Below are 21,757 nucleotides of genomic sequence, written 5' to 3' on the forward strand. Positions count from 1 at the left end.
TGGGGCTCCAGCCGCCGCTACCACCCCAGGCCATTTAAATCGCTGCTGGAGCCCCCGGCCGCTGCCGCTATCCCTACCCCAGGGCTCTGGCGGTGATTTAAAGGGCCCGGGTTTTACTGTAGCAGAGCCCTGGGCCCTTTAAATTGTTGCCTGAGCCCTGGGGCGCCCAGCCGCCTCCACTACCCGGGGGGCTCCACAGGGGGGCTCGGACGGCAATTTAAAGGGCCTGGGGCTCTGCCGCTTCCAGAAGCCCCAGGCTCTTTAAATCTCTCACCTGGGGAAGCCAATCCGGTACACTGTACTGGCTCTTGCCAGTACACCGTACCAGCCTGGACTGGCTTACTTTCACCTCTGCTTGTGACCCCCCTGCAACTCCCTTTTGGGTCAGGACCCCTAATTTGAGAAACACCGCTCTCCCCTGTGAAATCTGTATAATATTGGGTAAAAGCACACAAAAGACCAGATTTCATGGTCTGTGATGCATTTTTCATTGCCATGAATTTGGTAGGGCCCCACATATAGGCAAATCCTGAACCCTAGCCAACAGCTAGGACTTAGCTGAGGTTTATTGCCTGGGCAGATGAGGGAAATTCATGAAACAATAATAGCTCCCACAGCTCCTGTGCTGCCTCTTCCTAGGGAGACCAGTGGTTGGTGGCCACGTGCAGATGTGCATCCACCATCCCCTTATATTTCCCCAGCCTACATACTTGTCACCCAGGGTGTGTAGCTACATGCTGGACTGACAGGATTTGGCAGGGGGGAGGCAGGAGGACACTACACTGCTAAAAACAGGAGCATGGATGTGGGAAGCACTGACTGGGCATGTAGAGAGCCACATAGGTATATAGCCTGGGGGTTCAGGCATGGGCATTCCACTCTACTCTTAGTCTTGTTTTATCATCTGCACTGCTATTTATACCCATGCTAGCTGGCTGTGCAGTGTCCTAGGCATTGGCAGGGGAGCACAGTTTTCTTCAGTGAGTTAATTTTAAAAACCTAGAAGTTACTTTGTTGCTGTTGTTAAGAGACAGCTAATGGGGAACTCATTTGCTTTGAATTGCTACGGTAGCAGCTAAGTCTTTACTGGAGATTGGAACTCGCACACTGGTTAATGTTTTTGTATGCACTTCCTGCTCTGAAGGTCTCACACACATACCCATCATGAGCTTACCATAGTGATTGATAGCACGTTTGTTTTGGGCCGGATGAGGTACAGTTCACATAGTTGTTTACACAACTAAGTTGGTTTCTTTTCTATAATATATATATACAGAGGCTGTTCCAGTAGACCTGATTCCTCCACTTGCAAGTGAGTGAGTAATTAAGAGGCAGCAGTCACAGGTAGGTTTTGGACACTTATCCATAATTGAGAAAGTTAAATGTGTTCAGGTTATATGTAGAGTTACTTTTACTCATCATCATTATTTATTTGCATTATGATAGCACCTACAGACTTGCATCATGGCCCCATTGTGCTAAATGCTGGACACACCTAGTAAAAAAAAGGAATTCATTTTGCTCAAAAGTAGAAGATTGGAGGGCTTTTCTGTGGTGTTAATTGCAATTCAGGTGAAAATTAGTTCAGCTTTGATTTCATGATTATAATTAAATGAGATTTATAAAATAATTTCCCAAAATGTTAATGTTATATTTATGCCTATTACAATAATGATTTTAGAAGGAAACTGATAAGCCTGCTCTAATTGATTGGGCTTAAAAGGACATACAATAGAACCTCAGAGTTACAAACATCTCAGGAATGGAGGTTGTTCATAACTCTGAAACGTTCATAACCCTGAACATAATGTTATGATTGTTCTTTCAAAAGTTTACAACTGAACATTGACTTCATACAGCTTTGAAACTTCACTATGAAGAAAAAAATGCTGCTCAATTTAAATGAAACAAGCACAGAAACAGTTTCTAACCTTGTCAAATCTTTTTTTTTGGTAAACTGTCCCTTTTTTAGTAGTTTACATTTTACACAGTGCTGTACTCTGTGTGTGTGTGTACGCGCGCGTGCTCACAAGTGCACTGCTGCCAGATTGCGTACTTCCAGTTTCAAATGAGGTGTGTGGTTGACCTGTCAGTTTGTAACTGGTGTTTGTAACTCTGATGTTCTACTGTATACAAGTTCTCAGATTTGGATACCTGGACTCCAGCCTGGGGGAGGGCTAGTATGTTTTCTTATTCCAGATGGGCAAATCACCTGCTTTTTAGAAAATTAGGATTGGATTAGATTAGTGATGGATGCACACCTTTTGTAGTCGCTCTATTTGAACCTTTGCGCAAGAAGAGTTTTGTTTGGGTGACTGTTCATTGAAAATGGAGTCTCTGCCTGGAGGCTGTGGCTAGAACTATTTTGTGACCGAACAAATCTCGGTTTTGGGTGGAAGCAAAACTAATAGATGTCCTGATTTTCCCTGCCAATTTTCCCCCGAAAGACTGTTCTCTCTTTGCAGTAGACTGCCATGATCTGCCCCTTATATGAGTGCCACAGTGGGCAAACCTAGCCTTAGTGCTGCTGCTCATGTTTGTTCTATCCTGTGGTTTGAAAGATTCCTTTCTACCGTTTTCTTCATTCTGGCAGGTTCCTGTAGTATCCTTATCCTTCTCATTTTCATGCCTCCTTTCATGCTTCGCTTTATGCTTGGAACTGGATCCATTTCCATCTTCACTGGAAAATCATCCTATCCCTTTATTCAAACTCATCCCAGTAACCTAAAATCACATTTCTTCTAGGAAGCATGGCACTGTTAATCTGCAAAAGCTTGTTGGAAAACAGATGTCTGGACTGCTTTGATCCATATTCTGGTTATCTGGTATCTAATGTGTCGCAAGTGTCACTGTCTGTCAAACTGTGCATGTAAGCTTCTTGGGGTAGAAACCCTGTCTTCTATGGGTTTTGTACAGTGCCATCTGATGTGATTAAGGGGTGCTTCCCCGAGAGCAGTGTTCACTTCCCCTTTACTGCTCTCTCCCTAGCCCACAATTTTCTGTTTCATTTTTACTGTGAGTTTGGTCTGATTAAGGCCCCGATCCATCAAAGTGCTTAAGCATAAGTGTATAGATTGTAAACTTACAAGGGTAAGTACCTTGTCTTTTTATATGCCTGTAAAAGTGCTAGCTACACCTATGGTTCTATAAAAAGAAGACAGGTTTAAGTGATGTCTGCAATAAGAACTAACCTTTCCAGTTCATCACTTATTCTCCTCCATAATACAAAGAATTCTTGAAGTTTGTATTGCATATATTTCAAACAAGGCTGGTTTTGACAAATTGACAGTTTCTTTCCTAGCTCTGTCTTGTTCTGTGCTTGGTTAAAAGAGCATCCATACATAATAAATTTGCAAGATATTGTTACTTATCTGCATCCTTCAAAAAAAGCCCTTTGAAATTGGACTGGATACCCTGCAGGATTACTTAACAAATTTTTACTTTTCAATAGGGCTCTATTTTAAAATACATTAAAAAAAAACACAGTAGTCCAAATTCTGCTCACTGCAGTCCTTCACAGGGATTACTGGTGTTACACAGGTAATTTAGAGCAGAATTTGGTCCAGTGCATCTGAGATGTACAATTTCAGTAAACACCAGAAATAAAGAGTAATTAAACCATTGAATGATCCCCATGTGCGCTATATACACACACATTTTTTTTAAAAATAGGCAAAAGAGATCAATTCTGAAGTTATTAGCTGTTGTAAAATGCCTGTACTTTGAAAGAGTTTAATTTATGCATTTATAATTTTTTATCACACTAAAATGGGCCTCTAGGATCAATTTAAGTGCAACAATAATGCAATTGTTCAGTAGAGCCAACCATTAGTTACACAGTTATCTTCACACAAAAACAAAAAGCAAACCAGTGGCAAAACCCTGTATTTCAATATAAATTGACGGTGAATTTACACAAAGCTAGCAGACTGTTTTTCTTTTTCTTTTTTTCTTTTATGAACAAGCAACTTAAGTAATTCAATGTGAAGAGTTCTGGGCAATAAACTAATACAGCCGATCTGGTTCAGTGCCCACAAAAGGAGAGTGAGACTCCAATTATAAAACATCCAGTTAACTGTTGTATCTATACGTTAGTACCTATAAAATGTAAACCTCATAACCCCAAAGTGAACTTAAGAGTTGGCTATATGCCTTAGATGTAGTCAACAGAAAATGAGTTTAGCCCAAGGCAAAACGTAAAGTATAGCTGTCATACATTAATAGCAAAGACAATTGGAAACCTTATAGCCTAGGTATTTCACTGCACATGTGCAAAGGGTTGATTAGTCGATGGGTGTTCCAAAGCTCTAATTACGTTTCTTACTAGTACTTCTTTATATTCAAGTACTCTGCACTTTAAATTACAATATGTTGTACATAGATGGCATTCATCACAGTCATCTTTAAGATAATGTATTATCTGCTGCTAAGTAACATAACTATCATAACAGATAGTAACATAACTATCATAACAGATAACATAACAGAAATCTGATAGTTTTTTAAAAGATTTGTTTGGCATCCAACAGCTCCTAAATAAATAAATACTGGCTTTAAAAAGGTTTCATTTTTGAGTTGTATAGGTTTTATTAGCATGAGTTTGGGATGGCTGCATTCCACATAACTGCAAAAGCCACAAGAGAAAGATAGAGATAAGGGCTCAAATCGGCCTAAGAAAGTCACGTTGAGTTGGTAACCTGGCACTTTTCCGAGGCTGCTGTATTGTTCTCCAGAACCTCAGTTTTCATTTTAAAAAAATGAAGTCTGTAGCCCATATTTAATATTTTCAAGGTTTTCTTCACAAGTATAAACCAATGTAGTGACACATACCTTCATTTGCAGAGAGTCTGAAACAATAGCTCTGAGGGGAGTGAGTACTCATTTCATCACAATGGAGTATTAACTCAGATGCTCAATGATGATTATTTAAACTATTTGCTAAACTATTTCACGGCTTGCAAAGCATATAAGAAAGTTGCAGATCTGTAATCATCACTCTATCTCTTGGGAGTCAAGTCTTATTTTGGTGGCACAAGTGGATACAATTTGAGGGAAGATTTCCTCCCCTCAGTAGGACCTGTGGAGTCTAAAGGTTATATGGGTGGAGCAGAGCCCTACAGTGTATTTAAGCCTCACCAAAGAGAAGCCAATTCCACAGAAATCAGGACTACATCCAAATCCCACTGAGAGAGCCACTGCTACAGAGCTAAGTGGACATCCAAGCAATGCAACAAGCCAGCACTTCCCTCCCCTGAGAAATGCTCTGGTTATGGATATGAAGCCAAGTGCTTCTTCCCTGCCTTCTGCTGGAGGCTGTCAGCAGACTCAGGCAGACAGACATCGATATATTGATTACACTAAGGTCACATTTTGAGACTTTTCTTTAGAACCATGAGGGCTAAAAATATTTTTTAAATGAACTTAGATTCTGAGATCATCACACAAATCTAGGAGATAAGGATCTAAGCCTATGCTATGTCTTAATCTGGTCTGTCCAAGGGTGCATCTGACCCAGGTGAGGGGATGCCAAGCTGAGAAGCCCAGTGGACATTGTCTGATTAATACCTGCATGGCAGAGGTGCTGGAACAGTGTTTATAGTGGGGGTGCTGACAGCCATTGAACCAAAACTGTAAACCCTGCATATAATGGAAACCATGTCAAGCCAGGGGGTGCAGCACCACCCCCAGCATCCCTAGTTTCAGCACCTGTGCTGCATGGTCATTTTGCTAACTCAAGTAGGTAGAGTTTGACTTGTGGGCAGAATCTATGAGAGTACCACCATATCCCTGCCTTTCCCCCAGTTCAAGTCCTGATGCAGATCATCCCAAACAAAGTGCCAATAACATTTTAATTCTGTTTATGCCATTGAGCATTTTGGATATAATGAATATACAGCAGATAACTATTTTAGGAATGTTTTATTAGTAGTAGTTTAAAAATGTTTACTGGGACTATTTCTTGTCTTGCCCTACCTATAAGTCAGGTACCTTAGTTATCATGAGTCCAGGACTCAGAGGAAGAGATAAGTGAAAATAAAACACCTTTAAATATGACCTAAATTAGCTTTTCTAGACAATAATGTGATGACTTTAGGGACTGATACCTTGGACCCTAGTGGAACCTCGGTTAATAAACAGAGTTCTAATACAATTTCAGACCACCAAGAAGCCAGACATCACATCACATAACCAGTGCCAGTGTTAGCCCATTGGCGGCCCTAAGCAGGAATATTTTGCCCCCCCTCCACACACACACCACATACTTATAATTAATAGGGGGGGCCCTGGAGCTGCTCAGGGCCCTAAGCAATTGTTTAGTCTGCTTATGCCTCGCACTGGCTCTGCACATAACAAATGTCTACAATATAGACTCTTATTTGTAAAAATCACATACTCAGTCTCCATTTCACCAAAGCATATAAAAAAAACCCAGAGAAATCAAGAAGTCTATGAGATAATTCGTCTCTGTTTTCACTTTTACTTAATAGGTTACTATTGTCATTTAGACATAGGAATAAACCCTCTAAAGCCAATGCCTCTCATAGAAGAGTGTTGTTTAATTAGAGTTATTTAAATTAAGATATAATTATGTCACTGGGAAGAGGGGTGGGAAAACTGGTTCTGATAGTACAAGAGCTCACTTGGATCTTTATCCAAACTTAAATTGACCAAAGGCTTTAATGAGGTTCAAATTATACCAATGAGATGAGAGCGTGTACGTGTTATTTATAAATTCTTAGTGTATTTTATCACTTCCGGGTAGAGATGGGTCTGAGCTTTCCCAAATTTTGGGAGCATCAACAGGACCTGGGTTTTTGTCTTGCCCATTATAGAGCAAGGATCCTGATGGGAAGTTCAAATATGGATCCAAAATTTCTCAGGTTCAAGGCGTTGAAACAGGCGATTGGTTCACTCCCATCTGTATTTCCTGTTCTGAACGTGCACTGAAAACAGATGGGTAAATACTAAAATACCTAGAGAAAAATCTATCCTCGAAGTATTTCCACTTGTCTGGAACTAAGATATAGCAGAAATCTTGACAAAGTCTGTTCTCATGAGATTTATGATTACAATTAGTATAATATTAAAGTAGTACCCACAGCCATCAGTCAGGATGCATTATGCTAGTTTTGAACAAAAGCACAAAGTTTGATATAGTCCCTGCCCCAAATAGTTTACAATCTAAGGTACCAATCCTGCAAAGATTTATGAACATGCTTAATTTTATGTACAGTGAGCAGTCCCATGGGCTTCACCACCCCAAAGCAGGGCTGGGCTAAATGTCATAGTCCATCCCATGCTGTTTTACTGCTAATATCAAAGAATTAATAATTGGGCAATATCAAAATGTTATTTCAGATGAAGACAAGATAACTATCAGGTATGATGCCAGCACCACCCTTTTACAAGTTAACAACAATTACTTCTAGCCTGTCCCTCTGATTTCTAAGAATCTCTGAGGGGATTAATACTAAAGAAAGTATATATGTGTTGATGATAGAAAGCAGAATGAAATGTACTGATTTATTGCAACTCTTCATTAAATTTAAAAGCATTCCACTGTGGTGAAGACATCAAACATAGGCTGTGGTATTTTCACACTGCAGAGGAATAGTTATGGACAGGAAGACAAAAAAAGAAAGAAAACAATATTTTAAGTTGAATTCAAGCCAGATTTAATGAAAACAAGTCCTTGTACAAGTCTGTTGAAGCAAAGTAAGTTTACTGTATACATAGCATTCTCCTATTTGAAAGTAATGGATCTTAGTTTTGTGTGCATTACAGTTGAATTATTGTAAAGTAATGTCAATTTACCAAATATGCATTATTGAACTTCCTTTAAAAACATACAAGGCATGATTCTATCTTACACTGTTGTAATGACATTGATTTCTGGGAAGTTCCTCCTGATATACATCAGTTTAAAGGATAGGACCATCAGGCCTCAACTAGAGAGAGTGCACAACCATTTCCTAAACGACATGAGGAATCACAATGTATGTGCACGTGTCCTGGTAAAATGGATCTGTGCTTAACAAACACTGCCACCAATCACTTTCCTCAAAGAAAAATATGAATAGTATGTCATTAGGTGCTAGGATTGCATCAGAATTTGGCTGCTATTAGGCACAGTGGACCAAAATCCAAAAAAAAGTTAGGTCATAGTTGTTTGGAAGCTTTTCAGAACAGGAATTGTCTCTTTCCAGGTACTTAGCACACTATCAACACTGAGCAAATAATAAAATCAAATTCTGATATTTAGCTTTGGCCATATAGTGTTTCAAATACCTATCTGAGGTCTGGTCTACATTACAGACCTATATTGGTATAACTAGGTCACTAGGGTATAAAAAATCCACACGCTTGGGTGACGTAGTTATCCCAACCTAACCCACCGTGTAGACCGCGCTATGTTGCTGGGAAAGCTTCTCTCATTGACCTGGCTACTGCCTCTCTGGTAAGAGGATTAACTATGCCGATATGAGAGATCTCTCCTGTAGGCGTAGAGCATCTTTGTTAAAGTGCTAAAGCAGCATAGCTGCATCGGTGCAGTTGTGCCAATTCAGCATTTTAAGTGTAAACATGCCCTAAGGAGGAGTAATTAGGCAGTGGCATTCCTGACTCAACCACTTTTCTTTTTCTTTGCATTTTCTCATGGCCAATACCAAGTTCAGTACAGGATGAAGTTGTGAGGAGGCGCAAATCCCTTCAGGCTCCTCCCTGCTCCAGTAATCAATTCCTCTCCCCTTCTCCTTGCCAATTCATCCAGTCAGGGATTAGACACTATATTTCAGGAGCTGAGGATTGAGAGAACTGTCTGGCAATAAACACTTGTTTTGTTTTATTTTAAGATGCTCCTCTAGGACCATGATGATTTTGGTATAAATGCCAAGATGGCAAGACTGATATGACTTATCTGCCAAATCACAAGTAAGCAACTTAGCTCAGATTTTGACTATCAAGTAGTGAGTATTCTCAGCAAAATTGTTCATGATCAGCTCATTGAGGTAAAGAGTTGTTGAATACATTCAAGACAATCACTGTCATCTCAGGGATTGTCCATGAGCAGAAAAAGAGGCTAAATACGTCAAATATGATATTTGTCATATATTATTTACTCAACATAACATGTTATGCTTCCGTTCAGTTCATTATGGAATTGAATTTTTCCATTCAAAAACAAAACAAAAATGTTACTTTTTAAAAAATGTTCACTGAAAATACTCAATATTTTTTGATTGGCCTTAATTACTAGGAGAACCCAGAAGGACTGAAATATGAAGAAAGGTCAAGAGTGCTACAAGTGTATAGCTTGCCTAAATGAGTATGACTAACAGTGGTATGAGATAATCTATTGTTCCAATATTTAAAGAATGTAAGCAGCAAGGAGGTAAAAAAGACAGTATACCAAGAAATAAGAATGAAGACTTAGGCTGAATATCAGGAAAACCATCCTGACAATGAGATCTATTAAACTGTGTAATAAACTCTCCCTAGTAAGTGATGGAGGCCCCATCACTTGGGACATCTGAACTGGACAAAGTACTAGGAAATGTACTATACAGCAAAAGGAAAACTAAATGACCTGATCATTCTATTCATCTTTCTATGGCTCAGACTCTGCAACCCTTCCTCAGGTTGAGTTGCACTTTACTCCTGTAGCAGACCAATTAATTTAAAACGGGAAGTTTTATTGATAAATACTAAAGATGACAGAATCTGGGCCTGTACATGTATAATGATGCTGTAATATTAAATTGATAGCAAACATTCAATCACACAGAAACATACCTCTGATACTATTAGAATTTAGGGTATATTTTTATCTTGGCAATCGAGGCTTTTTCTAATAACTTCCATTTTTAAATATGTACCAGGACGACTGATGAATCCTAAAAATTCTTTGATAGCTCATTATATTTGAAAAATCTATAGTGTGCCAATGGAAATGTTGTATGCTATTTTCTTGTTTGTATCTATTATGTTTAAATAAATTTTAGTAACAGTGATAAAGCAAAATAAATGAATCTAAAAAGGATATCAAAAGAACAACTGTAGTTTTTTTCCAGTCTCAGCTGGGACCACAGATCCACTAGGAAGTCCACAGTGCTCCAAGCAATAGAAGTACAGAATTTCATAGGTGTGCAATGATTGAGACCCTCACAACAGGCTGGACGAACAAAATGAGTTGTAAATGGAATGGCAGGCATTAGTTTCTCTTTCTCCATTGAAGATAGGTGTTTGTGTTTAAGTGCCATTTAAAAGATCTCATAAAATACGCTTAGTTACCTATTATTTCATAAACGATGCCCAAAATCATGGTTGTTGATTTAACTACTTCAGAGAGAAGTATTTATTAATCTAATTTCCACTGTTTTCTATTTCCCATCTTCTTTTATCCCGGAAAACTACCAATCCCACACAACCATATTAAGTACCAATTAAGGAAAGATTTGTCATTCCAGCTCAAGACCATTGAACTGGGGCTGGAGCTACATATCTCCTAGCTTTCTGACAGAAATTATTTTAATTGGACTTTTCCTAACAGCATTAAAACAAACCTTGTGCTGCCAGGGAAGGAAGATATGACTCCTCAGTCAGATAATTTACCTTTTTTTCCTTCCTTACCATAAATCTTAGTATGAAGATTATTAGTAACTTAAGTCTATTTTTTTTAAAAGGCATCCAACTGTGACCACTTTAAGCACTGAAAAACTTCACATGTCAAGTATAAATGTCCTGTTGCCAGTTGATTTACTTTCACACATTTGTTGGGTGTGTTAAATATTTCTACACAAATTTAATTTCTATCTATTTAAATATCTAATTTTATTTGGATTTTAAAATGGTCCTGATTAATTGGTCTGAAATGCAGTTTGAACTCACAGATGTATAGATAAATTAAGCATATTATCCATGTTTGACTAGCTACAGCTATCAAGAAAAAGATGCATTTCCTGGGGAGGTTTGTTGACATGCCTAAAATCCAACCAAGTCTGATTTTGGTTGAATGACCTTTTTGTCAGAATTTTGTGGAGAAGTTAAAATTCACCAACACAGAATCTGACTAAACTCTGGATAAGTTTGTTTTGAACCCTGGGTGTTTTCCTTACAGAAATGTAAATTCTTCCAGAATAGAAGGGTAAGTTTTGCAATGTTTCACTAATATGGGTGTGTGGTGCCCCAGAATTTCTAGCATAGCCTGCCCAGTGCTCCATGTGGTTAAGTAAACACAGCATGGGTGTTGGGGCATGTGGCCAATGCTGAGGCCAGGATGAGGCTGGGAGGAAATAAGAGCAAATTCCTCTGAAATGATCTGACAGGAAATGACAGAGTGTCAGCCTTCTATAACCATACTCAGAGAGAGAGAGAGAGGGCGGGAGAAGTTCTTCCTAAACACAGAGTGGTGCCAGATCTCAGTAGGTGAGGATGATGAAATAATAAAGCATTTCCCGTGTGTGTTTTTCATTAGTCCTATTTTGTTTTTCTTCCAAGTGCTGTGGAAACAGAACAGAAGCCCATGCTTCAGCCAGGACTGCAATGGCCTCCTCCCGTGGGAGTAACAGCTGCATAAATAGGAGGGAAATCCTCAGTGGAATTGCTTCCAACACCTTTCTAATGGAAATAATGATTTGCAAAACCCAATTTATGCCTCTGCCACATAATTAGTAGCCAAAAGAGCTAAAGATTAAAAACACTGTTCCAAGTCCCAGCATCTTTGAATTTGGCAAGACCTTAAATATTGCACTCTGTGTTCCAAACAGGTTGCCTATATGTGAGCATTGCAAGGAAAGTCTTAGTCAGTTGAATCAAGCCCTTGAATCAGTCAACACTTATTATGTGGAAATTAACCAGTTTGATGTCAATTAGTGGAAATTTGTTAGCAGGCATACCCTGTGGGACAGTTTATTTTGAATTCCGAATACTCTTTATTGAAGCCAGCTAAGATAGTTGATGTGGTCCCTGACTCCTTCTTTAAAAATCAGAGTAGAATTACTTAAGAAACAGCTAAGAAACACAGAGAGAAAAGGCTACATCGAAACTCAAAACCTACCTCTCCAAAATATCTGTTGTTGAATGGGCATAAGTGCAAGGAAATCAAGATCTGATTTTCTGTTTTAACAAGGAACAGAAGTATTAGATGCCTGTTCTGTATTTGTCAATATTGAGCGCTGGATGGGAAAGTCAGTTGTTCTAACGACAATGCTCAAAATTAGCCACATGCTCACCTTAAACGTTTTCCATCTATAAAGCTGGTGTTACTTTCCTATCATGTTGGTAAGTATATGCTTTATACTACTACATACAAACTGTGTGTGTATGTGGGGGAGGGCAAAACAGCTATGAATGTGGAAACTATCATGGAGACTTGCTGCACTGAGAAAGTAATAAAAGAATAAAGGAAGCAATAAAGAGCATGATCCTGCTCCCACTGAAACTTACTTCAAGAGTAGCAGGCTCACAGCCTGTGAGTAGGAAGAGCACAAGCCAAAATAGTAGAGTAAATACAAGGCATCCTAGTGATTAATAAGGTGCTCAGATACCATGGTGATGAGTAGTGTAAAGAGGAGATAAATTCCACTCTTCCAAGAAATGAAGTAGAAATGAAAACCATGGAAATATACACTTTATATCTTAACATGAGAATACAAAACTGAGATCATGGCAAAAATGTTATTTTGAACTGCAGAGGGCAACAAATACCACTCACCTTGCTCCAAGGAATGGGAATGTGAGCTGGTCAGCCAGACATAAGGAGGGTTTTGGTCAAGGATGGAGAAGATCTGGAGGTTCTCCCACTTTGCTTTACATTATTGTACACCTTGTGGTGGGGGAGGAGCTGTGTGAATGCTCAGCAGCCTCTGATTCCCTGAAACGAATGAAGTCCACTTCTATGGCTGTTGTGGGGTCCAGCAGCCATAGAAGTGGACTTCATTCGTTTCAGGGATTTCTTTGTTCTCCTAGACTGACTGCCATATCTGACATCCACTTTTCCCTTCACCCTGTGATTTAGTTAGTAGCTGTATGTTTAGTGCTGGATTTTTCCCAAGTGTTGAGTTCAATAGCATTTTGGGGTTAGGAAGGAATTTTTTCCATGATGCCAAAATTGCAGAGTGGGCTTTTGCAGCTTCATCTCAGTAACCGAAAGATCATGGTTTCTCGTGTTATCCATGTTTATGTCTCAACTTTTGCAGGTATCCACTGTGCATTGTGGCCTTTTCAATGCCTGGTTAGCAAACTGATGACCCAAAGGAAGCTTTGGGTGTGGTATGTTATGCAAGGCAACTGAGAGTCTCAAAGCTGAATGGGGATTGAGGCTCCCCTCATCTATAACCTATTTCTCCTTCTTTTTTCCTGCCCCCTCTTCCCCCCCAGACGTTCTTGTTAAACCCTGGATTTGTGCTGGAAATGGCCCACCTTGATTATCATACACATTGTAAGGAGAGTGGTCACTTTAGATAAGTTATTACCAGCAGGAGAGTGGGTTTGTGGGGGGGAGGGGGCGTGGGGGTGAGAAAACCTGGATTTGTGCTGGAAATGGCCCAACTTGATTATCATACACATTGTAAGGAGAGTGGTCACTTTAGATAAGCTATTACCAGCAGGAGAGTGGGGTGAGAGGAGGTATTTTTTCATGCTTTGTGTGTATATAAAAAGATCTTCTACACTTTCCACAGTATGCATCCGATGAAGTGAGCTGTAGCTCACGAAAGCTTATGCTCAAATAAATTGGTTAGTCTCAAAGGTGCCACAAGTACTCCTTTTCTTTTTGCAAATACAGACTAACACGGCTGTTACTCTGAAACCTTTCTTCTATAACTGTAACTCTCACATGAGAAAGGTATAGCCAGGGAATGCAGTTGCAGGAGTATATCCCTTTATTAAGGACAGAGGTAGTTTGACAGCTTTCCTTCTATATATGGCTTATGGGGCCCTCTTTTAGCAGGAGTGAGGCCAGGTATAGAAAATTTGCACTGGATAGTTATGTGCTAAATAGTGGGTGGTTGATATGACTTCCCTTTTAATTCCAATTTGTTGTTTAAAATTAATAAAGTTGTTGTTGGGACTCCCTCCGAAACCTTTTCCACCCGGCTTATCCAGAACATCTCATCCTGTTCTGGTAGAGCACTTCATACAGTTTTCTGGGATACAAAACATTTAGTTCGACTCTAGATTTCGTCACTCAGGTTCCTTTATTTGGCATACAGCAAAGCTATGCTGAGTTGATCAGACTCAGTGTAGGGGGTAGGTTTAGGGCATACCACATCCAAAGTTACACAACAATCTCTTCCTTTATTTACATATGACACTGCATTTGCTACACATTACACCACACCTTTTAGAATTGGCTTGGTTACTTTGCAGGAAAGAATCCCTGTACAGCATGTTGTTCACATGGAACCTGATCTTTACATTCCGGATTTATCTTATTCATAGTCCCTAGCATCCAGGTGTTGCTACTTATTTTAGCTAGCACAGCCATCCTGACTCCAGCGTACTGTTTGTCAAGCCTGTATTTACAACTTAACCTTCCATTCACCATCCCAATTATGCCCACTAAGAAATGAGGCAAGAAATTATGTCAAGGCAGGCCTATAGTTGTAGCATCACCTAATATTTTAACCACACATAGCTGTGTCCTGAGTACTAGTCCTGTGTGGCAAGATCAATAATATACTATCAAATTAAATACTAGGATTGTGGGCTTAATCTAGAACTCCTTGCACAAGCACAACAATGCTAATGAACCCAAGGAAGGAAGGTATGGGGCCTTAATAAACAAACAGACGTGGAAAACTCCCATTGACTTCAAGGCCTGGATTTCACCTCTAGACTCTTCCCTTCACTGCTCCTGCCAAACTCACAGTAACTGATCACATAATACTTAATGTGATGCTCTTGTATGATTGGTGTAGTTAGCAAAGCCTTTCCACAAACAAATATCGATAATATTAGCATGGTTGTCGTTAAGAACTGTTACCTAGTTGAAGTTGCTCTTTAAAATTAAGTGTTCTAAAATGTTCCAAATATTTTTACATTGATAGTAATACAGTTCTGCTTTAAAATTTACAAACATTTATTAAATAAGCCATTCAAAGTAGTGCAGTACAACACTTCCAGAAGTTGGCAAAGGAGGCACCACTGTCAATAAATTGGTTAGTCTCTAAGGTGCCACAAGTACTCCTTTTCTTTTTGTCAAAACATAATGTCTTTTCTTTGATACTGATAGGGGTTCTGTAACCTACATGAACAATGCAATTTATCACCAGATTCAGGCAGTGACAGCACTTACTTGAGCACAGCCTGATAAAGTTGCAATTATCTTCTTTGGATACTGTTTGCCATCCAAGCTTCTATAATTTCACTAGTAAGGATTGATTCTAAGACCAGCACACTGTTTGGGTAACATCATGTTTACGTGTGGTCATAGCTATATTCAATTCTCTATCATCACTGGAAAGACAACAATCACATAAAATAGACTGGGGTTTTCCCCTTTATGTATGTGAAGAAAGTTAAATTTCAAAAGTAATTATATTTTAAATGAATTAATTACATTACAATAAAAACATAGGCAAACCTTGCACTGTCTTAGACTTTACAAAAAAATTAAAAATATCTCCAATTCATTAATTTATCAGAGGATTTATATCTGTGTACTCAAACACATGAAGTAAAGGCTAGAGTGGAAAAATCAATTTAGATAAATGTAACATTTCACTTCAGATTTGGAAAGGTCATTCAACATCTTTTGTATAAAATGATCTTATATGCTGACAAACTAGAATATAGACACACTGGAATTTGGAATACTGGACCCATAGATAACGTTATACAAGGCACTGGTGAGACCTCACCTGGAATACTGTGTGCAGTTCTGGTCTCCCATGTTTAAGAAGGATGAATTCAAACTGGAACAGGTACAGAGAAGGGCTACTAGGATGATCCGAGGAATGGAAAATCTGTCTTATGAAAGGAGACTCAAGGAGCTTGGCTTGTTTAGCCTAACTAAAAGAAGGTTGAGGGGAGATATGATTGCTCTCTATAAATATATCAGAGGGATAAATACCGGAGAAGGACAGGAATTATTTAAGCTCCTTACCAATGTGGACACAAGAACAAATGGATATAAACTGGTCATTGGGAAGTTTAGACTTGAAATTAGACGAAGGTTTCTAACCATCAGAGGAGTGAAGTTTTGGAATAGCCCTTCCAAGGGAAGCAGTGGGGGCAAAAGACTTATCTGGCTTTAAGATTAAACTCGATAAGTTTATGGAGGAGATGGTATGATGGGATAACATGATTTTGGTAATTAATTGATCTTTAAGTATTCATGGTAAATAGGCCCAATGGCCTGTGATTGGATGTTAGATGGAGTGGGTTCTGAGTTACTACAGAAAATTCTTTCCTGGGTATCTGGCCAGTACATTTGCCCATATGCTCAGGATTTAGCTGATCACCATATTTGGGGTCGGGAAGGAATTTTCCTCCAGGGCAGATTGGAAGAGGCCCTGGAGGTTTTTCGCCTTCCTCTGTAGCATGGGGCAGCGGTCACTTGCTTGAGGATTCTCTGCTCCTTGAAGTCTTTAAACCACGATTTGAGGACTTCAATAGCTCAGACATAGGTGAGAGGTTTATCGCAGGAGTGGGTGGGTGAGATTCTGTGGCCTGCATTGTGCAGGATGTCGGACTAGATGATCATAATGGTCCCTTCTGACCTTAGTATCTATGAATCTAATCTTTTCAGGAACAAGAGCCTGATCTTGCAGACCTTTTCATGTGTATAGATTCTATTAAAGGGAAGGGAAGTTTTGATTCCAAAAGGACTACAGATTTTACCACACAGAAACTAAATACCTCAGAGTTTTGCCATCAAATCAATGGGGTCAAAATTTCACAACTGGAATATATGTTTTTCAAAGTTCCTTAGTTGTTCTATGTTATACACCAGTGATCTGAGTTAAGTGCACAGTTATCAATAGATAATGAAGCAGTGCTTAAGCAAGTTTTGGTATACTTAACATGGAGCTACCTTGTAGTTACGGTAACTGTAGGTTGCCCTATTTTTCTGAAACTTCTATGAGCCTGGTCTGGCAGTACTAAGACAAAACTCCTACTAAACTCAGTGGGACCTTTGCTTTAGTAAGCATAGACGTAGCTTGATTTCTATATTTGGGGAGTCAGCGCCAGTCAGATCAATGGGGCTGCATGGGGGGGGGGGCAAATTTCACACCTGCTCAAGGCTTGCAGTTTGGGGGGGCAACGCCCCCTGTTCCCTGCCAAACTACACCCATGTTAAGGGCTTATGTAATTAATTTGTGTCACTTACAATTTAAGACTGGATGGTACTAGAAATATCAACAAAGTAGACCAAACAGCATAAATAAAGATTAAAACAATCCTGTAGACAATTAATGCACTCTGTTTCTGAAGAAATAAAGGAGTTAATCAGACACACACACCCTTTTATGATTTTAGTGCCGAGTCGGATGACCATTGACATCAATACAAAGAGTTCATTGGCTTCAACGAATATTTAAAGTATACTTAATCCTGCCTCTGCATGGAGGGTGGAATGGACTAGATGACCGTGAGGTCCCTTCCAATCCCTACATTTCTATTATTCTAGTACTGGATCATTTCCATAGTTAACTTTTTCCGAGCGGATATATTTGTAATATTGTACATGCATGAGCCAAGGCAAGGAAAACTTTAAAAGAGAAAGTACATTTAAATTATATGTTTTCCAAAACAAAAAAAAGTGTTCTGTAAAGAAAAATTCTGGATTCACTAAGATATGTTTCCTTAACCAACTACAATGGATTAAGTACACCTTCAAAATAAAACAAATAACCCTTCAAGTACTACAGTAAATAAGGCTTTAACCTGACTGCTGTCTGAATCAAACATATATGGCTTTGAGTATTTTTACCAAAAAAAAAATATGAATAGGCACTGAGAGTAACATGTCTGCAGGGGGTATTTCCATTCAGATGTCATGCACTCATTTCACATATCATTGATGGCGCTGAGACTTCTGTGTAGAATACACAGAATTGTTTGATCTGCAGCATGGGTAAGCAGATATCGGTGCAGATCACAGAGAAGAATTTTGCCTTCAAACGCTTTTGGTCCACAATTATGCAGCAACTCTCTAGAATGATCTCTTTGAGCCTTGTAGGTCCCAATCCAGTGTCGGCTGACATCAGTGGGAATTATTCCATTGACACAAATGAGCTTTGGATGAGGCCATGACTGTCCTCAATCAATTCACTGTGCTAATCTTCCCTGGCCACCAGTGGGAGTTCCACACAGGGAATTGCAGGTAGAACATACTTCAGAAGTACAGTTTGCCTCAAAGTGAGGGTGTTCATTACGGAGAAAGAAAACCCAGTTTTAAAAGTTTCATTTGGACTCTGAGTGGGAAAAAAAGTTGTTTATTTTCCCATTTCAAATTCAGGCTTCTTCCCCAGCAAATAGAAATAATCATCCACCATTGACATAGCAAGGCCCTTCTGCTATCTCTATCTCTATATGCACATGCTTACCTTTATGTCCCATTGAAGTCAAGCATATATGTAAGTGCTTGCAGGACTGGGGCCTCAGCACATGCTGGGCTAAAGGGAACACTTATGTTGGAAGCCACTGCATTAATTGTGAGATGAAGTTTTAGAAGATATGAAAAGACATGAAATAAAAATATATGTAGCCAATTTTAATTACCCTTTATGAGACAAAATCCTCCACTTTTATATTGTTTATATTTGTAGATAGTCATATCGATAGTGTAAATCAGTGGTTCTCAACCAGAGGCACACATACGCCTGTGGGTACACAGAGGTCTTCCAGGGGGTACATCAACTCATCTAGATATTTGTCTGGTTTTACAATGAGCTACATAAAAAGCACTAGCAAAGTCAGTACAAATTAAAATTTCATACAATGACTTGTTTATACTGCTCTATATACTATCCACTGAAATGTAAGTACAATATTTATATTCTAATTGATTTATTTAATAATTATATGGTAAAAATGAGAAAGTAAGCCAGTTTTCAGTAATAGTGTGCTGGGACACTTTTGTTTTTTATGTCTGATTTTGTAAGCAGGTAGTTTAAGTGAGGTAAAATTTGGGGTACACAAGACAAATCAGACTCCTGAAAGGGGTATAGTAGTCTGGAAAGGTTGAGAGCCACTGGTGGAAATAATCAACTGCTAAATACCAGGCCAAATTATTACAGTATATTTGGAAGTCTTATAGGGCCACCGCATCCAGAGCACCCTCCTGCAGCAAGCTACAGCATGACAGACATGCCCTCTGCAGTTTTCTATCTACCCAGAGTTGCCTGAATTAAGTCCACAGACACTCCCCAAGTAGAAGGACAGCCCTCACAGGGTTAATTTAGGATAAAAGTCACATGCATATAAATCAAAACACAAGTCCTACAACCATAGTCCAGATTTCCCTCAGCATAGTCCAGATACATACACCATACAGCCCTGGCATCTCTCACCATACCCTAGTTCTCGTGTCCTTGTACCAGGCAGCCACCTAGGGTTGCCAACTTTGGCTGGATGAATTCCTGGAAGTTTCATCACATGACATTATCTTTAATTAAAGATTAATCTTTAATTCCTGGAGACTCCAGACTAAACCTGGAGGGTTGGCAACCCTACAGCCACCCAAAGCCTTCCAACTGCAGTGCAACCCCACTCTTCCCAGCAGGAACCCCCACAACCTCTGCTGGAAGCATCACTGCCTGGGGAGCGTCCCTCACTTCCCCAGTTCTCTCTCTCTCTCAGTTCCTCTGGGTCCAGCTCTCTAGCCCATGGTGATGTCAGCAGGTAAACTCCTCTGTGGCTCCCCTGCCTTCAACCCTCTCCTGTCCCTTAGCTCCAGCTCTCCAGCTTAGAGCCAGCAAGCAAAGGGAACTGCTACTGCTCATCCTGTCTTCGGCCCTCTGGCCTGGTCAGGGATACCAGCCAGCAAACTCCTCTTGCATCTCTACTGCCTTCAATTCCTCCCTCTTCCCAGGGAGGGCCTGCCGAGTACTCTTTGCAGCTTTCCCCAAAGACCTGACCTACTCTACTCTAACTGGGACTCTCTTCCTCATGGGTCTCTCCTTGACCTTTTATAGGCTCTAGGTGCTGCACCACCCTCTTAACTGGCCACATGAATGGACATGCACTATTACAAGGGAGCTGTACATACTTCATTTACTGGGGCCAGCCACCCTGTGACAGGAAGTCAATGGGACTGTAAGCCAGTGCAGTGTACTCTCCCTGGACATAAATATTAATGTACAATATACTGAGATGTGTGATAGAACCATTACATCAGTCTTTTCTGTTTCATTTTTCAAGCTAGCAGATTATGTTAAGTGCCAGATCCTGCAAGGCCTTAGAGCAGAACTCGGGATCTAAGAAACATTACCAACTATAAGAAATAGGGGCCTTTATCTTTCCTATTGTGCCATTGGAATGAACTGCAAATAATTTTGAAATGTATTCTAAATGAAAAGAACAGGGCATCCTTTAGTGATCTCTCTAACTGCCTAAGACATATACAATAGTATATCATATCCATCAGTTTTTAAAAAAAAAAACAAAACAGTTTTTCTATTTTTATGACATAAGATAAGTGAAATCTGGGGAACTTAATACTTCTAGTGTCTTTTTGATACTGTACTGTCCAGTCTGCATGTCTGCTCAAATAAATATGTAAATTATAGACACAAGGCAAACTAAAAACCTATTCCACAGTTCTTAATGTGTAGAAGTTTAACAATTAAGAGGAGGTACAAAGCCAAGCTATTAGCAAGGCACCTTCTTGCCACCCAGGTGACAGTGACACCTCTGTATAAGCTGAACAGGAATATATAAGAGTAAAAAATAAAATAAGGCTAAAGATCTAACAAAGTGATTGCACACAAGGAAATGTAGACTTAAAGCCACCCTTCCATAGTTACTTATGTATTTCAGGAACCTTAGAACAGTGGGCTATTTTGCTCTAATTGGCTTAATGTTGGGTGTAGTATTTCAGTGATGACTGAGGCCAGCTTTTAGAATAATTTATTTATTAGCTAATAGCAACAAATAACTTCTAAAGTAAACATATTACTGGTGCTTCTATGATCTAGCCTGGCTCTGTTCCTTGTCCCAGTCTCAGCAGCTAGTTCCTGTCTCTGAGTCAGCCAGCAGGAAGTCGGGCAGTGCAGTGTTCTGCCTCAAACTTCATGCTGAAACATATAATGTTTTGCAGCATGCTAGATACCTGCAATTCTTACTGTGCTCAGTAGAAGTTTCAGATGCTCAGCAACACCATAACAAGATTTATATGTGTGATAAAACCTATGACAGCAGAGCCAGTTAAACAAACTTACAACCATAATTTTGATTTTCTGATTTCATTAGTGAAACTTAGAAATTTGATCTTATTTTGCGGTAGCAGTATGTATTCATCTCCCCTTGTTATGGATCAGTAATACATTATATGTCATTTCTATTAACTGGGCCAAAAAAGAACATTGTATGTGATTTGTCAGATGATGTGAAGTCGTTTGTTTAGGATATGAGGCAATGGATATGTGCAAAACAATGTCAATGAAGATACACAGAAGCCCTTAATTTCATTGTGAAATTTAAGTGGCACTTCATACTTTAAAAAAAAAAACAAGGCAGGGAGATGCCACTGGGTATATATTTGGTCCAGTAGTGGGACTGACAGTCCTTCATTCACCATTTATACAAGAGT

General features: G+C 39.4%; 1 long non-coding RNA gene across 2 annotated transcripts in view; it reads left to right on the top strand.

Moving 5' to 3' along the window:
• LOC311528386 overlaps positions 1–21,757 on the top strand; it is an 82,505-nt gene that overhangs the window by 47,590 nt on the left and 13,158 nt on the right. Inside the window, exons 3-4 of one of the 2 annotated variants that reach the window (XR_014713594.1) lie at positions 1,277–1,344; positions 11,497–12,279. This is a non-coding gene — a long non-coding RNA (uncharacterized lncRNA). The remainder of the gene's footprint in view (positions 1–1,276; positions 1,345–11,496; positions 12,280–21,757) is intronic. The other variant, XR_014713595.1, reaches the window with a different exon arrangement.

The sequence above is a fragment of the Lepidochelys olivacea genome, assembly GCF_965140295.1.
Source record: "Lepidochelys olivacea isolate rLepOli2 genome assembly, chromosome: 11".
Taxonomy (NCBI): Eukaryota; Metazoa; Chordata; order Testudines; family Cheloniidae; genus Lepidochelys; species Lepidochelys olivacea.